This window comes from Oxyura jamaicensis (assembly GCF_011077185.1).
Source record: "Oxyura jamaicensis isolate SHBP4307 breed ruddy duck chromosome 1 unlocalized genomic scaffold, BPBGC_Ojam_1.0 oxy1_random_OJ67193, whole genome shotgun sequence".
NCBI classification, from domain to species: Eukaryota; Metazoa; Chordata; class Aves; order Anseriformes; family Anatidae; genus Oxyura; species Oxyura jamaicensis.
In genome coordinates, this window is record NW_023302875.1 from 1,782 (window position 1) to 9,942 (window position 8,161).

At 34.5% G+C, this 8,161-nt stretch overlaps 2 long non-coding RNA genes across 2 annotated transcripts; one reads left to right on the plus strand and one right to left on the minus strand.

Moving 5' to 3' along the window:
* Positions 1–593: 593 nt before the first annotated feature.
* LOC118156811 lies at positions 594–5,187 on the minus strand. Its single transcript, XR_004746452.1, has 3 exons — positions 3,884–5,187; positions 3,412–3,413; positions 594–869 (listed from the first exon to the last, which is right to left on the minus strand). It is a non-coding gene; the product is annotated as an uncharacterized LOC118156811 (long non-coding RNA).
* Positions 3,891–7,389, plus strand: LOC118156812. The gene is made up of 3 exons (XR_004746453.1): positions 3,891–3,947; positions 4,941–4,942; positions 7,378–7,389. It is a non-coding gene; the product is annotated as an uncharacterized LOC118156812 (long non-coding RNA).
* The last annotated feature ends 772 nt before the right edge of the window (positions 7,390–8,161 follow it).

The following is an 8,161-nucleotide window of genomic DNA, read 5'->3' on the forward strand; positions in this document are numbered from 1 at the left end:
CTGACAGATAACAAGGCATGATTAATGTATTCAAATACAATATGTGTATCTGAGATGCTTGCAAGCTTTCCTGTACAAAATGCAGCCACCCAAGGTGGACCATCAGCTTAACATATGTCACAAGAACTCTGTGAAATGCACTTACCCAACACACAGACCAAACTCATGTTTTTATACACAGGAAGATGAGTGGCCTTTCACAAAGAATAATAGACAAAAAAAGACCGTCTTCCTCTCTCCAGCTGTTAGGAGAAGGACTGTTGTAATCCCACCAGAAATCTAGTTTTCTTCATATCCATAAGTGGTAGAGGCACCAAACATTGAAGAAAGAAAAATTCTTCATTCACTTAAATGTTTACCTTTGATCAGTAAGAATTCAAATTAATCAAATCCTGATCTATTACCTGATAAATCGAATATGTTTGCTTCAGTAACAAAGACACCGCTAATTTTGCCAGGTACCTTCAACTGGACACAGCTACCTTGTCAGTAATTTTAAGTAAGTAGCTATCTTACTTGCAGAACTTCGTACGTTTTAAAAAGTTAAACAGTTTAAACAGTTTAAACAGTTAAAAGTTTAAAAAGTTAACAACTTACAAAGCATATTGCTGTTTGTTTTGTCAGAACAGTTATGTGTGGAGTGGGCTGAGGGTGGGGCTGCAGCATTTTTACTTCTGGCAAATACAGCTGGTGGTTAACCCCTACCTATGACAACATATCAGATTTACTTGCCTGTTTTTGCTTACTAAATGACTCATTCAATGCACTCAGTCTAGGACAGGCTTATTAGCTGTTTCTTCACCAGACATAAGATAGACCACATTATTTGAAGAACAAATCTTTGGCCGAAACTGCAGGCTCCAAAAAGCCTATCCAAGATATGTATGAGAAGCATAAAAAAATAGTCATTTAGAAAGCACGTATACTACATATATACATTTATAAAGCATACATATAGAAAGCATCACAGATGAGCAGAACAGATGATAGATAAACTTCTTATTGAAAAACTTCAAACCAGCTCACATTAACTTCTCCTCACAGCTCTTCTGCAAAAACTCCAAACAGCCAAGGTGAATTTCAAAATGAGAACAATCTCTTTTTCTGCTCTTCTCCTGACCTATACCCATTAGAACTCCACAATAAGCATATGGCATCTTAATAACTTAGAGTAGCTACTAAGTCATTTGATAGAAATTTCTGATTACGGAATATATATATCCCCAAAGGACACACATCTCCAAAAAGACCAGAATATGTATGTTTGGAAATTGGAAATTAAAGTAAATTTATACTACCTGGAAAGTTTTTTTGTTTAAGAAAATTTTAATTTCTTATTTCACTCCTGCTTGAGATCTCAGCACTGAAAGCAATTTGTTTAATAACACTCAGGTCATAATCAGAGCAATGCATTTCATTACTATGGACAGGAATTCAGTATGAAGAACAATATAAACATTACCAAAGACCACTGTCAAAACAAACTAAACAAGTGCTACTAGCAGAATTGGTGGGGTGGGGGGTTGTTCTGAGGGGTTTGCTCATTCCTCATTTTAAGGCCAAATTCCTCTGGCAACTCTGTCAGGTAGCAATTCCTACAAATCACAGGTTTAACATGGTACTGAAATATAGGCGATTTTTCACTTTTTTCCTCAAAAAGAATGAAACTACATGATGCAATAACGCTCAATTCTTTAAATCGCTGAAGAGTTCAGTCCTTTTAGTGTTTTATTTTTGTAATTTCCAATTCTGTAATTTGCCTCATAGCAGTATGTTGTTTGTAATGAAAAGCTTCTGCAGATTTTAAAAACAGCTAGCTATACAGTAAAATTGAATGGAAAAAAAATCCTACAAAGATAGCATGATCCATGTGGTTAACATTCACTTAGTTGTTTGTTATTTATTCAATGAGGAGTTCACAGTTACATTGCAGAAAAATAATTAAGTATTGCTTTTTTAAAACAGGAAAGCACATTACAGCTCCTACATTCTGCATTAAAATTTCAGTATTTACCATCTGTTTCTAAGAAGCAAAGTATACACTTAACCAGAGGCAAACATCAACAACACCATGAGGACCTAAGACCAGAGAAATTTTTATGACCATTTTTCAATTTGAAACCTTTGACTGTATTAGTAGTTGCAATAAATGTGATCTTCAAGAAAAAATTCAATGTTTATGCCTAAAGCATAACTAATAAATTAGTTATACAATAATAGATTACTAATTGTTTCAGAGATACTCAAAATTCTTCTACTATTAAGAAATATGTTATTTCAAGCTGAGTACTCATTACTTTGAATAACCTACAAGTATTTAAGGAGGCATCAAAGTCTTCTGGCTGGAATCACAGGTAAACACTAGGATGATATTTTAAGAAGAAATACAAGCTTTTTGTCTCTTCAGATAATGTAATGCCCCCCCCCCCAATTGAAATTAAATTAAATTTTCTACTTTTAGAAAGGTAGGGGAGTTTATGCTTCTCAGTTAGATTTTTTTTCCCCTCCCAAGTCTGGTAGCATTTTTAATCACAATAAAAAGCTTTAAAATTTCCAGAAAAAGAAAATTAAGGACTTTGGAAAGTATCATTTAATATTATTCAAATTAATGAGCTGTTGCCAAAAGCAAATTAATAGAAAAACGTGCGTGCTATATAAGTACAACACAACTGGAGATCACAGATGCAAGGCTTAATTTCATGCTACATGAGAAAATGAAAGTCTACTTTTTTTTTCCTTATGGCATCTAAATCTCTGTAGGCATACAGACTTGTATCTGTACATGCCAGTTCTCAAAGAATGTTTAGAAGGGACTGTATTACATCAAAGTTGGTAGGCTGAGACTGAAAAAAGAGTATTTTGCTCCTTTAATAAAAAGAACTGCTTTTTTATCCTTCAATCAGATGGACAATACCTTTCCATACAAAGAGGTTCAAGGGCTGTATGTACAACCTTCATCATTAGACAGTGAAAAATAGGTATCAACAAAATGCCAATGTGTATTTAGTCATATAATGGGATGTAAGAAATATCCATCATCATGAATCAGTTTGCACTTCATCAATGAAAGGCACAGTAATACAGCAGTTGGTGTCTGGATTTGATCACACAACAGAAGTATGTCCAATCAGGTATTAAAGGAAGAGACTTCAAGGTCATAAGGAAAAAAAGAAAAAAGTACACCGTATACAGTGTATCCAGTCCTTTAACTGATCCCTGTTACATTCAAGGGGGCTCAGGTGAAGAACACAACACAGAACACGTCACAGGAACTTACTCCCAGTAACTGAGGTTCATTTCAATCCCAGCACTGGCTTAATTTTTTTTGTTTTTTTTTTTTAATAAAAAGATAATGAAGTAAGAAATCAGATGCAAAGCCACCTATTTTACAGTAGTAGTTGCTTATATTACAACTGATTCAATTGAAATCTATGTGGCTGTGTAATATTCTTTTCCACAGTCCAAATGAAGTACAGTTGAATATATTCAAGGAATCATGGAAAAATTTAGTTTGGGCATCCTCAGGAGGACACAACCACACCCAAAAGCACATCTACGTTAGGCATCATGTTGTTTAAGGCCATATATACAGTCAAGTTTAGAATATCTGCAACAAGTCTAGTCAAACAAAGTAATGATAGTCAAGCACTAGATGACACAAACAGAATTTTCTTTTCCTATTCATCTGTTCATCTATTTGTTCATCTATTTGACAACCGAAGTGTCTCTAGAAGGTTTCAAGACTTAGAACTGAGAACAGCACATTAGGAAATGCTACAAAAGTCAAACACTGATTTGCAAAATAAGATATGTAAAATAAAAGTAAATAGCTCAATTTTTTCAATCCATTCCCAGACAGAATTTAAGATTCATAAAAACTTACAAAAAAACTTCACCCCTTAATTCTTTTCTTGGGACTCAGCTTCAATCTGAAGTGTCCAGATCCTGTAAGACGCAAATAAGATTCTACGTCATATACATTTCATATCTAACTTCATAACTACTTTTGAAATTATAGTATTCGCATGTAATACAGTGCTGTATGTAATAAAACAGTGGATGGAAAAGCTTCAGCAATTATACCAGTTTACTGTAATAAGAACGACTTATGCCATCTACAAGACTTCTATAACTGCCTTTCCCAATCTTAAGAAACACTTTTAGAAGAAAATAAACCACAGTATAAGATTAAACACCAATATATACACCTTTTATAAATATAATAAATCTTCAAAAAATTTTCAAAAAGTTTATGCAATCATAAAGAAAAGTTCTTCTTTCCTTGACTATAGTTCTTAATATGGAAATTAAAATAAAGATATTATTCACAAACCAAACTCTCATCTGAAAGGTACTAAACAATATGAGCAAAAAATCTCTAATACCTATTATTTATGGAATTTAAGAAAATCTGCAGAATCAATGTAATTTTTTTTAAAGAACTTTTTAAAGAGCTTTGTTTTAAACAATTCTTAAAGCAAGAAAAAAAGCAACAAAGTGCAAATTCCAAGTCCATTTAATTACCCTAGATTGACACAGCTTCACAAAAAAAAAAAAAAAAAAAAAAGTAATAGCTCCATTTTCACACAAAAGAATTAGCTCTGATAGCTCCCTACCAAGAAGGTAGGGACTGTTTTTTCAAATTCACCTAAGACAGGAAGAAAAACATGACAGTTTTGTATGGAAAATCTACTCAAGAACTGGCAATTGCTCAAACATAACCTAGAAGAAACTAACATCAGAAAACTAGTAAAATCATATTCTATGAAAGGTGATTTCTGAAAAGCTATTAAGAAATGTATTTGTAAAAGGTACAGTACACTAAAGTAATTTATAATGCTATTACGTGAGTGACAAAGAACAAAAGGAGATAGACTGCAGAAAACTCAGCAGAAAGGGACCTGGGGGTGCTAGCTGACAGCAGGCTCAGCACAAGGCAGCAGTGTGCCCTGGCAACCAAGAGGGCACACTGCATTTTGGGGTGTATTAAACACAGCATGGCCAGCCAAAAGAGGTGATTCTCCCACTATACTCAGCATTGGTGCAGCTTCATCTTGAATATTGTGTGTAGTTCTGGACTTCACAATATAAAAAGGATGTTAAGGTCCTTGAAAGTGTCCAGAGGAAGGCAACAAAGCTGGTACGAGGGCTGGCAGGCAGTTCCTGTGAGGAGAGGCTGAGGACACTTGGGTTTCCTTGTCTGGAGAAAAGGAGCTGAGAGGTGACCTCACTGCTCTCTGCAGCTCCCTGAGGAGGGGAGTGCAGAGGGAGGTGCTGGTCTCTGCTTCCTGGTCACCAGTGACAGAATATGAGGGAACAGCACAAAGCTGCGACAGGGAACGTTTTCAGACTGGACATTAGGACAAAATTTCTCTGTCAGGTGATCAAACACTGGAACAGGCTTCCTAGAGAGACTGTCAACACCCCATGCCTGTCAGTGTTCAAGAGGCATTAGGATAATGCTCTTAGTAACATGCCTTTTTTTTTTTCCCCTGAAGTGGTCAGGTAGTTGCACTTGATCTTTGAAGACCCCTTCCATCTGAACTGCTCTAGTTTCTAAATTCAAAAACAGACTGGAAGGAAAAAAAATAGTAGCAGGAAACAAAAAAAAGTGCAATATTAGATAAAAACTGCACAACTTCCACTTATTGCTCCTCAACTCATATATACATACTTAAAACTAACACAAATTGGTGTGCATTTATGTATAGGAAAGAATTAATAAAAATCAGAACATAAGTGTTTTCACCTAGATTAATAAAAAGGTGTCAGCCCCAGGCCAATGTCTAAAATACTACTCTGCTTGTGATTCTGAAATAATTGAGTTTTACTTCAGTGTATTTCCTGAGGTAGAGATCTACCACACGCATGGACAATTTTTGTCTCTATACCAGACCACAGCCCATGGACCACAGGGACATTCCATGTGTAACCATACGTACTCAGGACAGAATAATCCAGAAGAAAAGACTGCAAGTACCACAGTGGTACTTTTAGCATATATTTCAAATTAGAAGGCTGCACAGAGAAGATCTGTATAGCCTGTTTTCCAAGTGTTCTGGTCACTGAGATCTATGGTCATGGAAGGACAAAAGCAAACAAACAAACATACGACTCTCTATCAAGACAAAGACGGACTTAATTCCAGAGGGCTACCTCTTGACATAAGCAGTTTTAGTAACATTTACTTTTTCACTGAGGATTTTACCTGCCCATGAATCTTTATCAGTTTTTCCCAACTTTTAGAATGTACTCTTTAAAATAATATCGACTTTTTCATTCTTGGTATCCAAAGATGAGTTCAAAATAAGACCATTTTAAAACCAGCAAAAGTATCATATTAAAATACAGCTCCAGAATCAACGGATACTTTTTCAGAAGACTGAATTCTAACAACTTAAGATTTTATAGAAAGTCCTTCCAAGGTTTCCAGTAATAATTTTTCACCATAATTGATTTCTTGTGACCAGAGCACAGAAATTTTTAGTTTCATTATATAAAAAAAACACGCAGTTTACTAATTTTAAATTTTCTTTAATATCCCTCTAAAAACTTTATACATCACAAATATCTTTTCATTTAAAAGGCCAAAGCATTCACAAAATATATACAAACTCCTATGACAATTTTGATAAAGCTGATATAATGAAAATCTGTTGTGCTGTCTAGAAAAGCCACCCCCAAAATCTCAAAAATAGTTAGAATTGAATAGCATTTTGAATTAAACATCTATGTTATGCACAGCCAGGCATGTACCTATAATTAATCAACATTGAGTCCAGATGAACAATCTAGGTGACTGTGATTCAGATTGCTGCTACTCAGGAGCCCTGGAAATATATCTGTATTCAATAAATAGCTAAGAGAAGTATGACTTGTCATCCACTAACTGGTTAATGAAGATCAGCAAGCAATTGCCCTGAAAATGCTGGAGCAAAATGACCATAGTAGGCTTTAATAACTAACTCTCACATTTAAAGAACTCTTATTGCAATAGGAACCATAAAGTTGGAGACAATCCTCTTAAATGACAGACTGTTTTCAGACTTACACAGGGACAGGACAAGATGCACAGGAGAAAGTCAGAATAGTGAGTTTTGACCAGATATTGGAAAGGGTTGCCCACAGACATTGTAGACACTCCATCCCAAAAAATACTCAGACTTGAACTATAAAAGCCTCTGAGCAATCTACTTTAATTTATCCTTCTTTAAGCAAAGTTCTGGAGTAGAAAAACTCCAGACTTCCCTTCCATCTAACGTCCATGGTTCAATGTTTTACACTTTATTCAGAATAATATAGTAATATAACAACAATAATACTTACAACCTCTAGAATCATAGAAGTGGAGACCAAAAAAGTGAATCCACCCTTGAGATCATTTTCCAGTTAAATTATACTACTGATATAATAACCAACTTCTGTTTAAGATCATTTTAGGATTTGGTTTGCTAACAAACCAACTTCCAGAGAGAAGCAGAAAACAAAGTACCTCTAGAAGTCTTCACTACCATAGGGGGAGCAAAAGTACCAAAATCCTAGTGAAATATTTTCATCGTGAATTTAAAACAAGTCTCAAGTGAATCTCTTTATATCTTGAAGAAGGCTGAGGAGATGTCAACATGAAAAGAAGTTTACAAGAAGAATTTATTCTCTGGTAGTAACAGAAAACCGTCATCGATTAATTTGCTCAAAATCCTTCCAAAAATCATTAAATTGCATGATTGAACTGTAAATATGGTAAGACATTTACAAATTGCAAAATCGCAATACTTTTTTTTTTTTCCCCCCAAAAAATAGAAAGTTAACGTTTCATAACAAACAAATGGCTTTTTGAGACAGTTTAAGATTTAGGAATCTCTATCTTCGTCTTGGTCTTGACAGATGCAATGCTTCCTTCTTTCATGCTTCTCTCTCAAAAGAATAGAGAGGTTATCAATTCAAGACAGGAAATAGTTTATGCAACAGGACATTCCAACTATATATTTACTTTTTGTATATTGCTTATTCATGTAACACAGCATTTTTTACTTGAAAAGAAATAAATAAATGGTACAAAAATATCCACTGTTGCAAGTTTTGGAATGCTAAGGTGTACAGTGGTCTTTTTATTTATTACAACCAGAAATTAATATTGGGGCATATTCTATTTTAATTTAAC